The 13,212-nt window shown below is 40.6% G+C and overlaps 1 protein-coding gene across 7 annotated transcripts in view; it reads left to right on the plus strand.

Annotated features, from left to right (window-relative positions):
* ARID1B (AT-rich interaction domain 1B) overlaps nt 1-13,212 on the plus strand; it is a 320,528-nt gene that overhangs the window by 264,191 nt on the left and 43,125 nt on the right. The window lies entirely within an intron of this gene.

Below are 13,212 nucleotides of genomic sequence, written 5' to 3' on the forward strand. Positions count from 1 at the left end.
AATTGATTGTTAGTTTGACAAGTGAAGTCAATAGACATTTCTGGAGCTACATGCTTGTCAACATCATGTTCAGTACGTCTCTGCCAGCAGGGAGTGTCATTCGGAGTATGTCTTAGCAGTTGAAGATGTGACTGTGGTATAATGGAAATTAAAAATAAATGGTTGTGAAATAGCCATCTTATAAAATTGTTAGCAGCGTGGCCTTAGGAAGACTTAATTCTGTACTAGCTGGCAGTAAAGTACACATCCAACTGGATGGGTAAGTGAGCCTTTTGCTGGTGCAACTACAGTTATCAATACCTGAACTAATTACTTTAAAATGAGTTTTGATGTGCCTACAAGAGGAGCAATCCTATCTTTGAATGCAGTGTTTCTGAACTCAGTGAATTCTATTTTAATACGCTTCTTGGGATTGCATGTTCCAATTTTGTAAATTAAAGCAATTTTTTTTAATATAGATTGAATGAATTTAGAATTCAATTTCATTGATTTTAGAGAAGACGATTTAGACATAGTAGTTTATTAAAGAGAGGAATTGGGATCCAGCTTAGCTATTTGCAACCTCTGGCCATTTTAAATCCTGGTGATCGGGTTGCTAAATCTAAGATGGATATTAACATTATTGTTCACTGTTCCCTATGCCACCTGAGAGATGGTGTTCAGTCTCTGCAGTAATCTATGGTGTTGCATTGCTTTGACATATTTTTAGGCACTTTAAAATGTGGTTCTGTCTAAACTGCTCAGCAGTTGGTTCACCATAATTTGAGCAAAGTGCATTACAAAAGGTGAGTAATCATAGATGATACATGTATGTGTGTGCTTTCTGTGATTCTAAAACATAAAAACTCTGAAGTTCCCATCCAGCTGTAGAGAAGTAGATTTTTTAACTTCCAGATTTTTACTTCACTGGCAGTTTGACCTGACAAGTCCTCAGGAGCACTGAAGCCCTTAGAGTCTAGTACCACTAAGTAAGGCTTCTTGGAGCCACGGGGCTGGCTCTGACATGAGTTGTTCCCCCAAACTCAGGGAAGACAAGGGCTGCAGGATCATACTAGCTGATCAATCTGCCCTTCAGTCACAGAACCCAAAACTTTCTATTCTCTGCTAGAATTTGGTATTAGGTGTATTAAGAGAGAAGTAAAGACATAAGTAAAGTCCTGGGGGACACTTGACAAGAGTGGCAATCTAGTGGCAGTCTTTCTAGGATTACTGTCTGCATTTTGTGTGAGGACACTGGAAGGACAGATTGCCTATGGATGTTAGTTCTTGCTGCTTATTTACTTGGCGAGGGGGAAAGCAAAGAGATTGGTAGAATAATCTAGTGCAGCAACCTGCCCACTGCCATCATCTTAAGGCTCCTTACCCTTTGTGTAGATCTTTGACAAGTTCCTTCAGCTTCAGTATAAAAAGGACTCCAAGGCCAATAGCCTCAAAACTTTTGGGAGAACCCCACATGCAGAGATCCCACAACCCGAGGAAAAAATATATAGTTGCTTTTGGTCTTACCCATGAGAATCACAGAATCACACAGAATCACAGAATTTCTAGGTTGGAAGAGACCTCAAGATCATCGAGTCCAACCTCTAATGAGGAATGTGTGCAGTTGTATATGAATAGGTTTTACATCCATCCCTTTATAAAATGAAATCTTTAAAATATTTGTTTTATCATCTTGAGTTTATCAGACGTTTTTCCTTTCTAATGAAAAGGCATACTGTTTTGTCCATAGTTAATGGATAATTAAGCCCATAGCCACATTGGGAGCCCATGACTGGCTCTCAGTACTTGTTCTGGACAGTGAGAGTACATACTACAGGCTCATCGTGGTGAGCTGAAAATAATATAGGTAAGTTTGTATTCAGTCCTCAAACTGATCTCAAAAAGCAATGATATTAGAGGGTTTCTGTTGTACAGAGACAGTTAAAATTAGTGTAAATAAGATAAAAACATGTATTCTATATGTCTTCTTTACAGCCTGTGTGTGTATATATGCACACGCACGCTCGCACACATCCACAGCCTAACCTTCCATCAGCGTTTCTCTGCTGCTATGTATGTATAATTCATACTCCATGTCGCTGGTGCCAGCAAAGCACTTTTTCCATATTATTTTCTCCAACGGCAGGGTAATGCAGCACTGCTGATGGACTAGAAGGTACTGGTGAGGAAATATAGTAATGGACACGGTGCATTAAAATGTCAAAAGGAAAAAGATCAAGGCGAAAATTGCAAATAAATTTTTAAAAAAGAATAATATAAATAAAAAACAGAACTCTTTCAGGTGTTTAACATCCTAGATCCTGTCAATTTCTATGCAGTATTTTCCAGTCTAGCCTTTTTGATCTTGAAACTTTGAGTTTAAAATTCTAATTGTGATTTTAAAAAGCTGTAGTTATGTAGCAGGAAGACTTGAAGTGCTACAATAAAACTTCATGTCTTTAATCCCTGGAGAGAGCATGTATTTTCCATTGTTTTCCCTTTTCCTCTTAAGCTTGGAGGTGCTGTTCTCTGCTGGGAAGTGCGCTGGAGTGCAGGAAGGTTAAGTACTCATTCAAGTTTCTTTGCTTATTCAAACCAGGCTTCTTCTAGATGAAAGGCTGCCCACCGTGAAATCCCCAAAGTAAACGAGGCCAAGATAGGACTGGAAGCCATAATTGGAGCCAGCGCTGGGGTGCGTTATCTGTTGTCTTTGAAATAAGCCCCTGGCAGAAAGGCTCTTTCTGCCCAGTCTTTTAGTTAGCATTCACATGTAGTTACCGGGAAGGAATCACTCCTGTTCAAATTCAGCCCATTCCCAGCTCTCAAGCCTCAAGGTGTCGGGTTGTTTGCCCCCCATCCCACCCCTCCAAAGATCTCGTTAGGGATCCTGACAGATTTCATTGAAATAAGCCCTCCCTTGCTATCTGGTATTCTTTGAATATCCAAGCAATAAATTCCAGTCGGTGAAACTGCATTTTGGCTTCCAAAATAAAATAAAATAAAATAAAAAGGGTCCCTGTATAGTTTAATTGGATGAAGCACTGTTGCCTCTTGCCCAAAGTGAATGTATGGTATTGCTGTGAGCTGAGAGTACTTCCTGCGCTTGCTCCACCTGGGGGTGGCTGCAGCAAGGGGTGGAATATTTTCTCTCTGTGTCAACTTTGTGTGTGATTTGTAGTCCAAATATTAATGATTCCTGTAACTGTAATTTCTAGGCCCATGCTTCTTCTGTCTTCACAAGAAACAGTCATTTAGATCAAGCTATGGGGTTTTTATTCTTTGTTTTTTTGAAAGGGCACTTCCTTTCCTCATGTTTTGCTTTTTGAAGCAGAACCATACTTGGATTGTTCCTGCAATGTATTAGGAGGGGTGAAGCATGACTTAGCTTGTATGCATTTACTATAGCAAAGGGGAAGCTGGAAACACTCTTTTCTGATTATTTTTTTTTTAAATGAAGATGCATTTTGTAGATCAGCTCAAAATCGCTGATAAAATTGTGTAAGGATGGAAAGAAACTTTACGTGCTGAGCCAACCAAAGCCATTTCTTGTGGGAGACTGAGAGAAATATGTTTTTATCTGGAATTTTGTTTCACTAAAAGGTAAATCCATCATTTTGGAGCCCTGAATGTCACCATACTGCAGAGCTCATGCGGGCAACCAGTGATTTGGGGAGACGTTTTTTTCTATTTTGGTTACTCATCAATCAAGTAGACTGCTGTATGCTGTTCATGCCATTAGAGATTAACCACAGACCTCAAGAGTCCTACTCCTTCCCTCCTTTGGAAAGTAACAATTTGTAAATTGTGAAAGTGGGAGTATGTTGGGAAGGAAGGGTGATTTTCAGAATCATGAATGAGAATTTTCAGTCATCTCAGAGACTATTCTAATTTGATTATTATCATGTCAGGATTATTTTTGGCTTGATTTGGTTATTTAGGAGAGCTGTTGTCCGCTATAGAAGTACTGTTTTGAAACAAAATAGCAGTGTAGGGCTCTGTAGTTTATTAACATTTTGCCTCTGAATCAGACGTTAGTTAGAAATTCTGTACTTCAAAACATGATCTTCAGGGTATTAAGAATGGAGTACTTCATTAATTATTTTTTACATAAAAGTAAAGAGTACAGGAGAACTTTAGGTCGAATGCTCATTCTTTGGTTGGCAAGAAATGCTTCAGGTGAGGAAACCAGATTTTCACTTTGTTTGTCCTTTTGTCTACTAGTTAAAATCACAGAACTAGTCAGAAGAAAACAGGAGAATAGCCATCTGTTTAATGGGACTCATGAAGAAAGCTAATGCCATGACTGCCATGTGTGATTTGGCACATATATTCTGCAAGTACAAGGCTGTGACTGAACAGTCTAGGGTTTTTGCGACAGAAAGTGAGAGACATAAAAAATGGTAGGCGGGTTTCAGGTTTTACAGTGGTTTTAAGGTTTTACGCTGTTTTACAATGGTGATCATTGAAAGAACATTAAATAATTTTTAGCAATGCTACCTTGGGAAATATGAATGGGAAGAGCCCTTCACTTCAGTAATAGAGCTCGGCTGGGGAGCATCTGTTCAAACTTGCCATATAAGTAACTTCGTAAGAATAATATTAAACAGTTAACAGCAGTAAGGTAGTGGTTTTTTATTATTATTTTATTTCTTGTTTCTTTTTTTTTTTTTTTTTATGAGCCACCATTTTCACTAACACATTAAATACCTGTTGCAGTTGTCACAGTAGGTTTCAGGCATCTTCTGAGCCAAAGATGAAGAAAAGAGCCAGCTGAAACTATGTTGACATATGCACCACACTGCTGTTGTGAAACTGTCTGGAGTGCCAAAATGCTGAGACTGATGGTAGTAGTGGTAGTAATAATATTGATAAACATGTAATAGCTCCAGGCTATTGGGCAAAGATAGGTAAGTGAAAATGTGTCTGCTGGGAAATCCCTTTGGAGAACTTCCTCTCCATGCTGCTGCACATGCACAGTTGTGTTCAGCGTGCTGTCAGCCAGATGACATTTACTATGAAAAGATACATTGAGGAGCTGGCATGAAATGATCAGGATTTTATTAGATTTTCAGCTGGTTGCCAGCACAGTGAGCTCAGTGGAGCTGAGTGGTGCTCAAAAGCAGTACGAGAATATGACTGAGCGTTGCAGGGATGAGGTGAGAGGCAGCAAGAGAATCACATCCCAAGATGAAAGAGCAGGGAGCACAGGAGTCAAGCCTCTCGGAGGTGGTGCCACACCAGAGGAGCCTGAATCGATGAAATACACAGTGTGTCCTTAGCTTCCTGTAGCTTTTTAGCACCACGCTTTGGTGACCTCCTAGCTATGAGTGTACTGGGAACAGACTCTTACCCACTTTCAAGTCATCATTCTGGGAGAGAGTTCATAGGGCCTTCCGACTTCTTAATAAAGCTATTTATAAACATGCACAAAAATAGAAGGTACATAGTGAGAGAGTCATATGAGTCATTCCTCACTTTGATATCAAGTCACACCAGGCTAAATCACCCTTCATGCCATTCTGATTCAGCTTGGCTGCATCATGCATAGAAGGCCTTTTTTTTTTTTTTTACTTTTTTTTTTTTTTTTTGCTAGAAACACAGTTTCTGCATGCTTCTGCTTGCTGTACAGCATCCCTCTTTCACCCATCACACACTTGGGCTCAGAAATGCATCTCCTTTTAGTGCAGAGACATTCTATCTGGAGGGGACAGGTGCAAGCAGCTGCCTTGAGAGCTGCAGTTTAAATCCGCATTGTCAGGCAGGTAGGCAGGGGTCACTAAGAGCAGAGCTTCGATGGGATTACAAGCCATTGGACTTGGCCTGCTTTTCAGTAGTCCTGTGTTTTCTGTCACACAGCATTATATTGCATTTATCTAGCAGAGGCTGCAATGACTACAGAGGACTTTGTTCTTATACAAATAAACTCAAGTGTGGAAGTCTTGCTGCAATTGTAAGAATGCTGTTTAATAAAGGCATTTCAGGGAATCCCTGGGGGTTTGAAGACTGGCGACCAAATGCTGCAGTCACTGTGAAATTCAGACCAAAAAGACTAATTAACACAGAAGGAGCTCTATTAAAAAAATAAAAAAAACTACTGTATTTCACTAAATATCCTTCATGTCTTTCAGTCACACACCCTTATATCAGTAGGATCAAATGAAGTTAAGGATTTGTTTCTGCGGGCTTGTGCTGTTTTCCTCATTTTATTCAACTACTTTCGTATTCTTCTGGCTGTATTTTAGACTCTTACTAACCTTGGATTTCTTCCTCAGTTTTCATTATCTGTAAAATGGGATAGAGACATTTATTCTGACTTTAACTTGCATTCAGCAGTACAAATGTTGTGTAGCTGTATTGTTATTAGCATCAATATTCATGAATTACATATGCCTCTTCTGTTGCTCTTCCAGTGTTTGATGCGGTGTGACACTCTTATGTTTTATTGGGCTTTAAATAAGTGTCAAGAAAGGTAGCCTGTCAGGCAGATGTTTTCACTGCAAAAATGGTTAATGTGATGATAATAGCACATAAACAAACATACAGTTTTGTGGCTGCTTTTCTGAGGGGACTAAGCATCAAATCAGTCTGATAGGAGCAACTAATTTTTTAGTTCTTTTTCCCTCCTTGGCTGTTTCTTAGTGAAATATAAATAATGATGATGATGCTAAAGGCAAAAATATTTGCATAATCAGAAGAAAAGGAGTATATTTAGAAAAGCTATTTCTGTTATTCTTCCAAAAATGTATGCTATGCAGTAATCTTTAGATCAGTCAGACCAAGAAAAGGCAGTTCACTTGGTCAGATTGCATGCAGTGGATTACAAGGTGATGTGCACTATGATATAATTATGATGCTAGAAAATTATTCCCCATTTTTAGCATTGCCTTTTAAGTCTTGTCATTGTACAGAACAGTCTGGTGTTCATTCTGTGTACCAGGTGTCAGCAGACAGACACACACACACACAGAGTACAAATCTGTATGATTTTTCATTTTTGTTTCATGGTGTTTTGTCAGTGTCATGTGCATTTCAGAGCCTTGGCCTCCCTTTTCACGCATGCACACACATAAGTATAAAATTCTCTTTCTCCTTCTAACCTGAAAAATGGATTTCATCAAAAGCCTCATGGCAGAGCTAACACCTGTCACATCACCAGCTTTCATGGCTGCTTTTCTAAAACTTTGTTATTGCAAGTGGTGAGCTTCCCTGCTGAACAAAGGGAGGAAATGGAAATCCAGGTTAGTACATTTATAGTAGCAGCTAACGAGAGAGGAAGATACTTAGCTTTCATATGTGGTATTTTGAATGTGTTTGTTTTATTTACATGGGAATTGCCTTTAATGCCTTTTTATAGCTTTTCAAGACAGTATTCAGATTTCGTGTGTGTTGGCCTTTGGTAACAGTGATGACTCACTGATGAACTTCCAGGCAGAGCAAAGCAAGCAACATTGCTTTTTATATTCCCTTGCTCTCTTCTCCCTCCTCCAGTTCTCCCCTATCCCCCGATGACAGAAATGGTTTCACTTCTCCAAGGAAGCTCATAATACAGCAAGAAGGAAAATCCATAACAAAAGAGCATATGTATCTGCATGCACATGTTTACGTGTCAGTTCTCCAGGGAGAAAGCATTTGCAGGTCTCACTCCTGAATTACTCTCATTATAATAATCCATTTGGTGTCAAAGTATGACAGATTATAAGCGCTTAAGGCTAGTCCCAGCTCAAGACAGATTTAAATAAAGTACTTCTAGTTATTGTGCAGGTCAGTGTGTTTAAATAACAACCCCCCAAATCATACTTTGACATTTAAAAGAGAGAGGAAATATTGTCGTGCTGCAGACCTGGCACAGATAAGCACAGGGCAATTTGGTCAGTACACTGTGATTTGTGAGCGCAGCCTAACGCAGTCATTTTCACAGTTTGTAATCAAGTAGCCACCTTAGCAGTGTGTCAGCATTAAAAAAAAAATGTTCCTTTTAAAATGTTTACACAAATTACTCCCCGGAGATGCTACAGTGCATTCGTTGCAAAACCAATGTAGGTTAAAGATCTGGAGCGAGAATGGCAAACTTCCATGATCTTGTGGGCCTTTTTTTTTTTCCTTTCTTCTTTTTTTTTTTTTCCCCTCAGCAGCCAATTGCTCAGGTGGCCAGGTCACGGTAAGAGGGTAATTTTTCAGGTCCAGTGCCTAGGGCTGGATAGCTGAGGGAAATCGCTGCCTTACACAGTACTGTGGAAAGCATCAGGCAGCACAATGCAGAGGCGTCCAAATAATCCTAGGTACAAGCTTGTGGCTGCCGGGACACATGTGGCTTGGTGGTAGCTCTTCCTGACCAGAGCTCATTCCTGCAGGTCTCCCTGGTGGTGTCCCCTGCCGGCCCATCACGGAGGCTGGGACAAGGATGGCGAGTTCACACCAGCCACTCCCCGCCCCGGGAGCACCGCCAGCCTCGCAGAGACCGCAGCCACTCTCTTCCCACCCCACACGGCCACGGAGACAACTGTGGGCCCCACACGCCTCCAGCACCACTCCTGCCTTGTCACCTCACTGTCCTATGCTGCCAGCCTGGGGCCTTGCAGCCGGCCCTTGGCAGCGCACCCAAGCAGCGGAGCTGAGGGAAGGCCCCTCTCCTACAGCACCCTGCTTTTGAGGCTCCCCTGTGAATCCCTCCCATCTGTTGGGCAGACCTGGCTGAGAGGCCCCACATCTGTACCTTGGATGTGTTTCCGTACAGAAAGTTGAGTTTTCATTTCTTGCCCTTCTGAGAAAGGGAGGTCCATAGCTAAGCTGGACCTACCTCTGAATTCCATTTTGTAGTCAGTTGCCTGTTGAAATCTGAGGAAGATGACAATAAAGTCCTTCATCAGATGGCAACTCTGAGGAGACGCTAAATCAGATATCAACAGGCGTTCAACACAATGTGCTCAGTGTCACAGAGTGACTTCTGTGTGGCGGCTGGAGGCACCACACCAACCTACTGGTGATTTCGGGCCCAGTTAAAGAAAGACATCCCTCTATGAGAGACACTGCTCAGCAGCTGCGATCACTTGTGTGCTTCTTTGTACAGTCAGTGCTCTTCTTTCTTTCTTACAATTTCTTTGTTGTGCTTTTTAACGATGACCAGATCTGGCATGTCATCCCCTCTTTACAAATACGTGGACTTCTGCATTAGCTCAGAAGTCACAATTAGATCTGGTGCTACTTGTTTTGCAGAGAAAATAGATTAAGTGCAGATTAAGCTTCGGGTAGATTGCAAATGAAGGAAAACAAAAAAGCAGAACACGACCTTCTTAAAAGGGAATGTTTTGAATTTGACCATTTTTATTTTGGACCTGATAGTATACCAGACCATCAGCAGCACAATGAAGATGACAGTGAAGGGCCACAGGGTCATTCAGGCTGGAAGGGACCTCAGGAAGTGTCTGGTCCAACCTCTTCCTGACTGCAGGCTCACCTGAGAGCTCAGGGCTTTATCCACTCAGGTCTTGAAAACCTCCAAGGACAGAGTCTGTGTGACTTCTCTAGGCCACCTGATCCAATGCCAGACTTTTCACTGGGAAAATGGTTTACTCTTAAGGGCCCTCTGTGAAAGTTACTCCAGTTTATCATTCTCTCCTTTACTGGGGGGGTCTGTAGCTAGACGTGATATACTCTAGATGCAGCCTAGTGAGTGCTGCGTAAAGGAGGAGGATCAGTTCTCTTCACCTCTGGCTGTGCTCCTGGTCACACAGCCCAGGATGTTGCTGGCCCTCTTTGCTGCCAGGGCACACTGCTGGCTCATTCTCAGCTCCCTGTCTGCCAGCACCCCCAGGGCCTTTTCAGCAAAGCTGCTCACCCCCGTCAAGCCCCGGCCAGCATCGCTGCAGGGGGCTCTTCCTTGCGAGGTGTACCTGTCATCGTTGAATTTCATAAGGTTCCCGTCAGCCCATTCCTCCAGCCTCTCTAGGTCCCCCTGGGTGGCAGCCCTTTCTTCGAGCGTATCAACTGGCTCTGATGTTATGCAAGTGCTGTAAATTAGTAAATTCACAACAGAGTAGCAAGCAGATCCTACCCCCTTCCCATTTTTAATCTCATCTATTTGCAGAACACATGGACATCTTGTAACAGTAGAGCAGAAAGAAGAAATGTGTAGGCTTATGTATGGTGTTTAAACTGATAGCATAATCCTAAATTTGTATTAGCCAGCTGCTTTTTCATCTAAATGGGGAAAAATAAATGATCTGGGATCACAGTATTAGAGAAGTTAGAGCTGGAAAATACCTGACAGGTCATCTAGCACATACATAATGCAGGATTTCTCTGACCATTACATCTTCTAATGTGTTGTGTTGTCTGTGTGCAAAAGGGTCAAGTACTGGGGTTTAGTTCACTCCCTTGGAGGATAGCCACATCTCACCATGAAGACATTTTTTATTATGCTCACGTAACTGTTTCTTAATTTCTTCCTATTATTCCTAATTATCACTTGTGTTATTCCTAAGAAACCTAACCATTGGCGTTTATGTGGTAAATACTGTGAAGTCCTATATTTAATGGGGTTTGTTCAGCTATAGAATTCATAGCCAGTCAGTTGAATTTTTGCCATTAGATGTCACTACGTGTACAGCAAACAGTTTTTAATAGACTTCATTTTTGTTTAGCCTTCCAGAAAAATGGGGGAGGGAATTGAGAGGTGTAGGAGAGGGTCTGGTAGCATACTTTGAGATAACTACTTCTTAAATAGTGTGTTGGATATTCCTTTACTAAAAGCAGCACAGAAGGAAACATAAGATTTTTGACTTAACTCCAACAACCAACAGATGATGCTGTGACCTTAAGCATATATAAATATGTTTAGCAGCTGCTGTGTAACATATTTATAAGTGTTTAGTGACCTGGAGGTTAATCAAAATGAGTTTGGTGATCTCAGCTCAGTTCTTAATGGACTCCACTTCATATTATAGCACTGATGCAGCACAATTTGTCACAGTTGGCAGTCTTTACTCAAAGGAGGCCCACTGTGGAGTGAGAATTAAAGGCTGAAGTAATACCTGATTATTTCTCCCTAAAGAAACTTTCCATTCCAGGCCATCATAGAGCAGAATAATATGTGGAGTAACTCTGTACTGCACACTGCACCCGATCTCAGAATAATTTAACATTTACTTTTACAGGTTGTCGCCTTTCGAAGTTGCTGAATTAGCTCATGCGTGCCCTGGTCAGTGCTGTGATAAGCAATGGGGGAAGCATGAAGTTGGGCAAGGGATGGTGCTGAGTCTTTTCTCTTGCTGGGGGCCCTTTCTAGAGATTGAGAGCTCTGTCATTACATGGGAGGATGAAAGGGAAAGTCATTGCCTTGCCAGATGAAATTTCAGAATTAGGCTTTGCCATTCAGGTCTTTCAGGGTACAGAAGCAATTTTTTTTAGACTTTGGTTGTTTTCTTGCTGTCCTGGCCAAAGCAAGTATATTCCTTTTATTTAATTTCCACTCTGTCTAAACTGGAAATAGTTTCCTACTTCTTGATTTAGAGCTGTTGTACAGCAGTGTGCTTTCATGAGCTGCAATTGAGATTGATGTCCATAGTGGGTAACATGAAATAGGTTGTACCTCAATTTGAGACAATGAACAGCCCCACAGCTTAGAAGATATACATGCTATAGGAAGTAATAGCGTTGAAATATTAGTAGGTCGAGACCAATTTCAGCTTACCTGCAAGGTACAAGTCTCCTGTGTATTTTTAAAGCAAATGAAGGACACTGGAGAGACAGATACCTGTAGAGACTTCTGTCTTTTCCAGAATCCCATCCTCACTCCATAAAAGAACCTTTCAAAATCTATTATTTCTTTTTTAAAACATAAAAATGCACTTGCACGCTTTCTTCATCTGTGCTTATATCTTTTCCCAGTAATGGGAAGGAGCTCACTTATCCAGCATGGAAAGAACTTTTCAGTTCACTGCATTGGTTGAAATACAACAATTTTCAGCTAGAAAAGGGGGAGGGGTATAGGAAGATACAATATTTACATAAGAAAAGCTTGCTTGTATGACTGAAATCTTTTAAAGTTGTTGCCAAATGGTCCTCCTCTTCTCTTTTCCCTTTGTAATTTTCCCTTGGAGCATTGCACCACTGTGCATTTTAAATCTTTTCCCTCCACTACACATTACAAGCTTCATCATGGAAATGACATTGTATGGCAGTTGTCTCCTTCATATCAAAAGAAAGCCTTTGCCTCTTTGCAAGAGTGAAGAAAAGTTTGTCTTCAGAGAGCAAGGGACAAAACTGACTTGGAAAAAGATGCTTTATTTAGATAACACATTCTCTTTTCCTTTGAAGAAATTCACAATGTGCCAAGAAAAATTAGGCCGAATAGTGCTTTAATGGTCTTCCTTCTCTACCTCCTAAAGAAAAAAAAAATCCATTTCTACCAATTGTGTTAAGAATCTGCCTTGAGTTTGGGGAAGACGAGAAGCCATTGAAGTAATTCACGGTTGTTGGTGTGGGGGTGATTGTCCATTTTGTTTGAATACTGTACAATAATGAACAGCAGAATTTATACCAAAACTGCATCTTCCTACAACAACTTTCACTGCCTATTATTTAATAACGTTAAATTGTTCTGGTTTTCTTTGGAGTGTGAAAAAAGCAGACAGATACCAAAGCTATGGAAGGGGAAGGGTGAGGGGTTGCTTCCTTTTTAATCTTAATTCTTTGAAAAACACCATAAATTCACAGGGGTACATTGAAGAAAGAGGTCTGAATTTTGTATTTTCCTATATAGGCTATGAATATAAAAGTAAGTGTATTTGTGCATGTCTTTTTATTTATGCATACAAATATATACATATAACCATATACTCATACAGGTATAATAAAACTATATCATCTTTAATGGTACCAAGAAAAGGTAGGTGATTGTATTGTGGATGAAAAGAGCAAAAGGCTATTTTTGAAGTTGAGTGAAGCATTGCATTGGATTACTCTGCTTACTTGGGTTCGATTATTTTCTTTCTTGCACCTCAGTTTCTCTAAACAGTTTGCTAAATCATTTTCAGGTGTACTTAGCTACCGAAGTTCTAAAAAGTATCTAAGGTTTAGTCTTCAAAAATATTTCATCTGAAATCTTCACATTTGGAGATGTGGAGAATTTCTTCCATTTTTCAGACAAACTTAAAGCTCTGTTATGATAGCATCATACAGGTTAATACAGATTAACTTTTTGGTTTTGAAAGGTTTCTTCCTTCAACAGTGCAT

Source organism: Anas acuta, chromosome 3 (genome assembly GCF_963932015.1).
Source record: "Anas acuta chromosome 3, bAnaAcu1.1, whole genome shotgun sequence".
In the NCBI taxonomy this organism is placed as follows: Eukaryota; Metazoa; Chordata; class Aves; order Anseriformes; family Anatidae; genus Anas; species Anas acuta.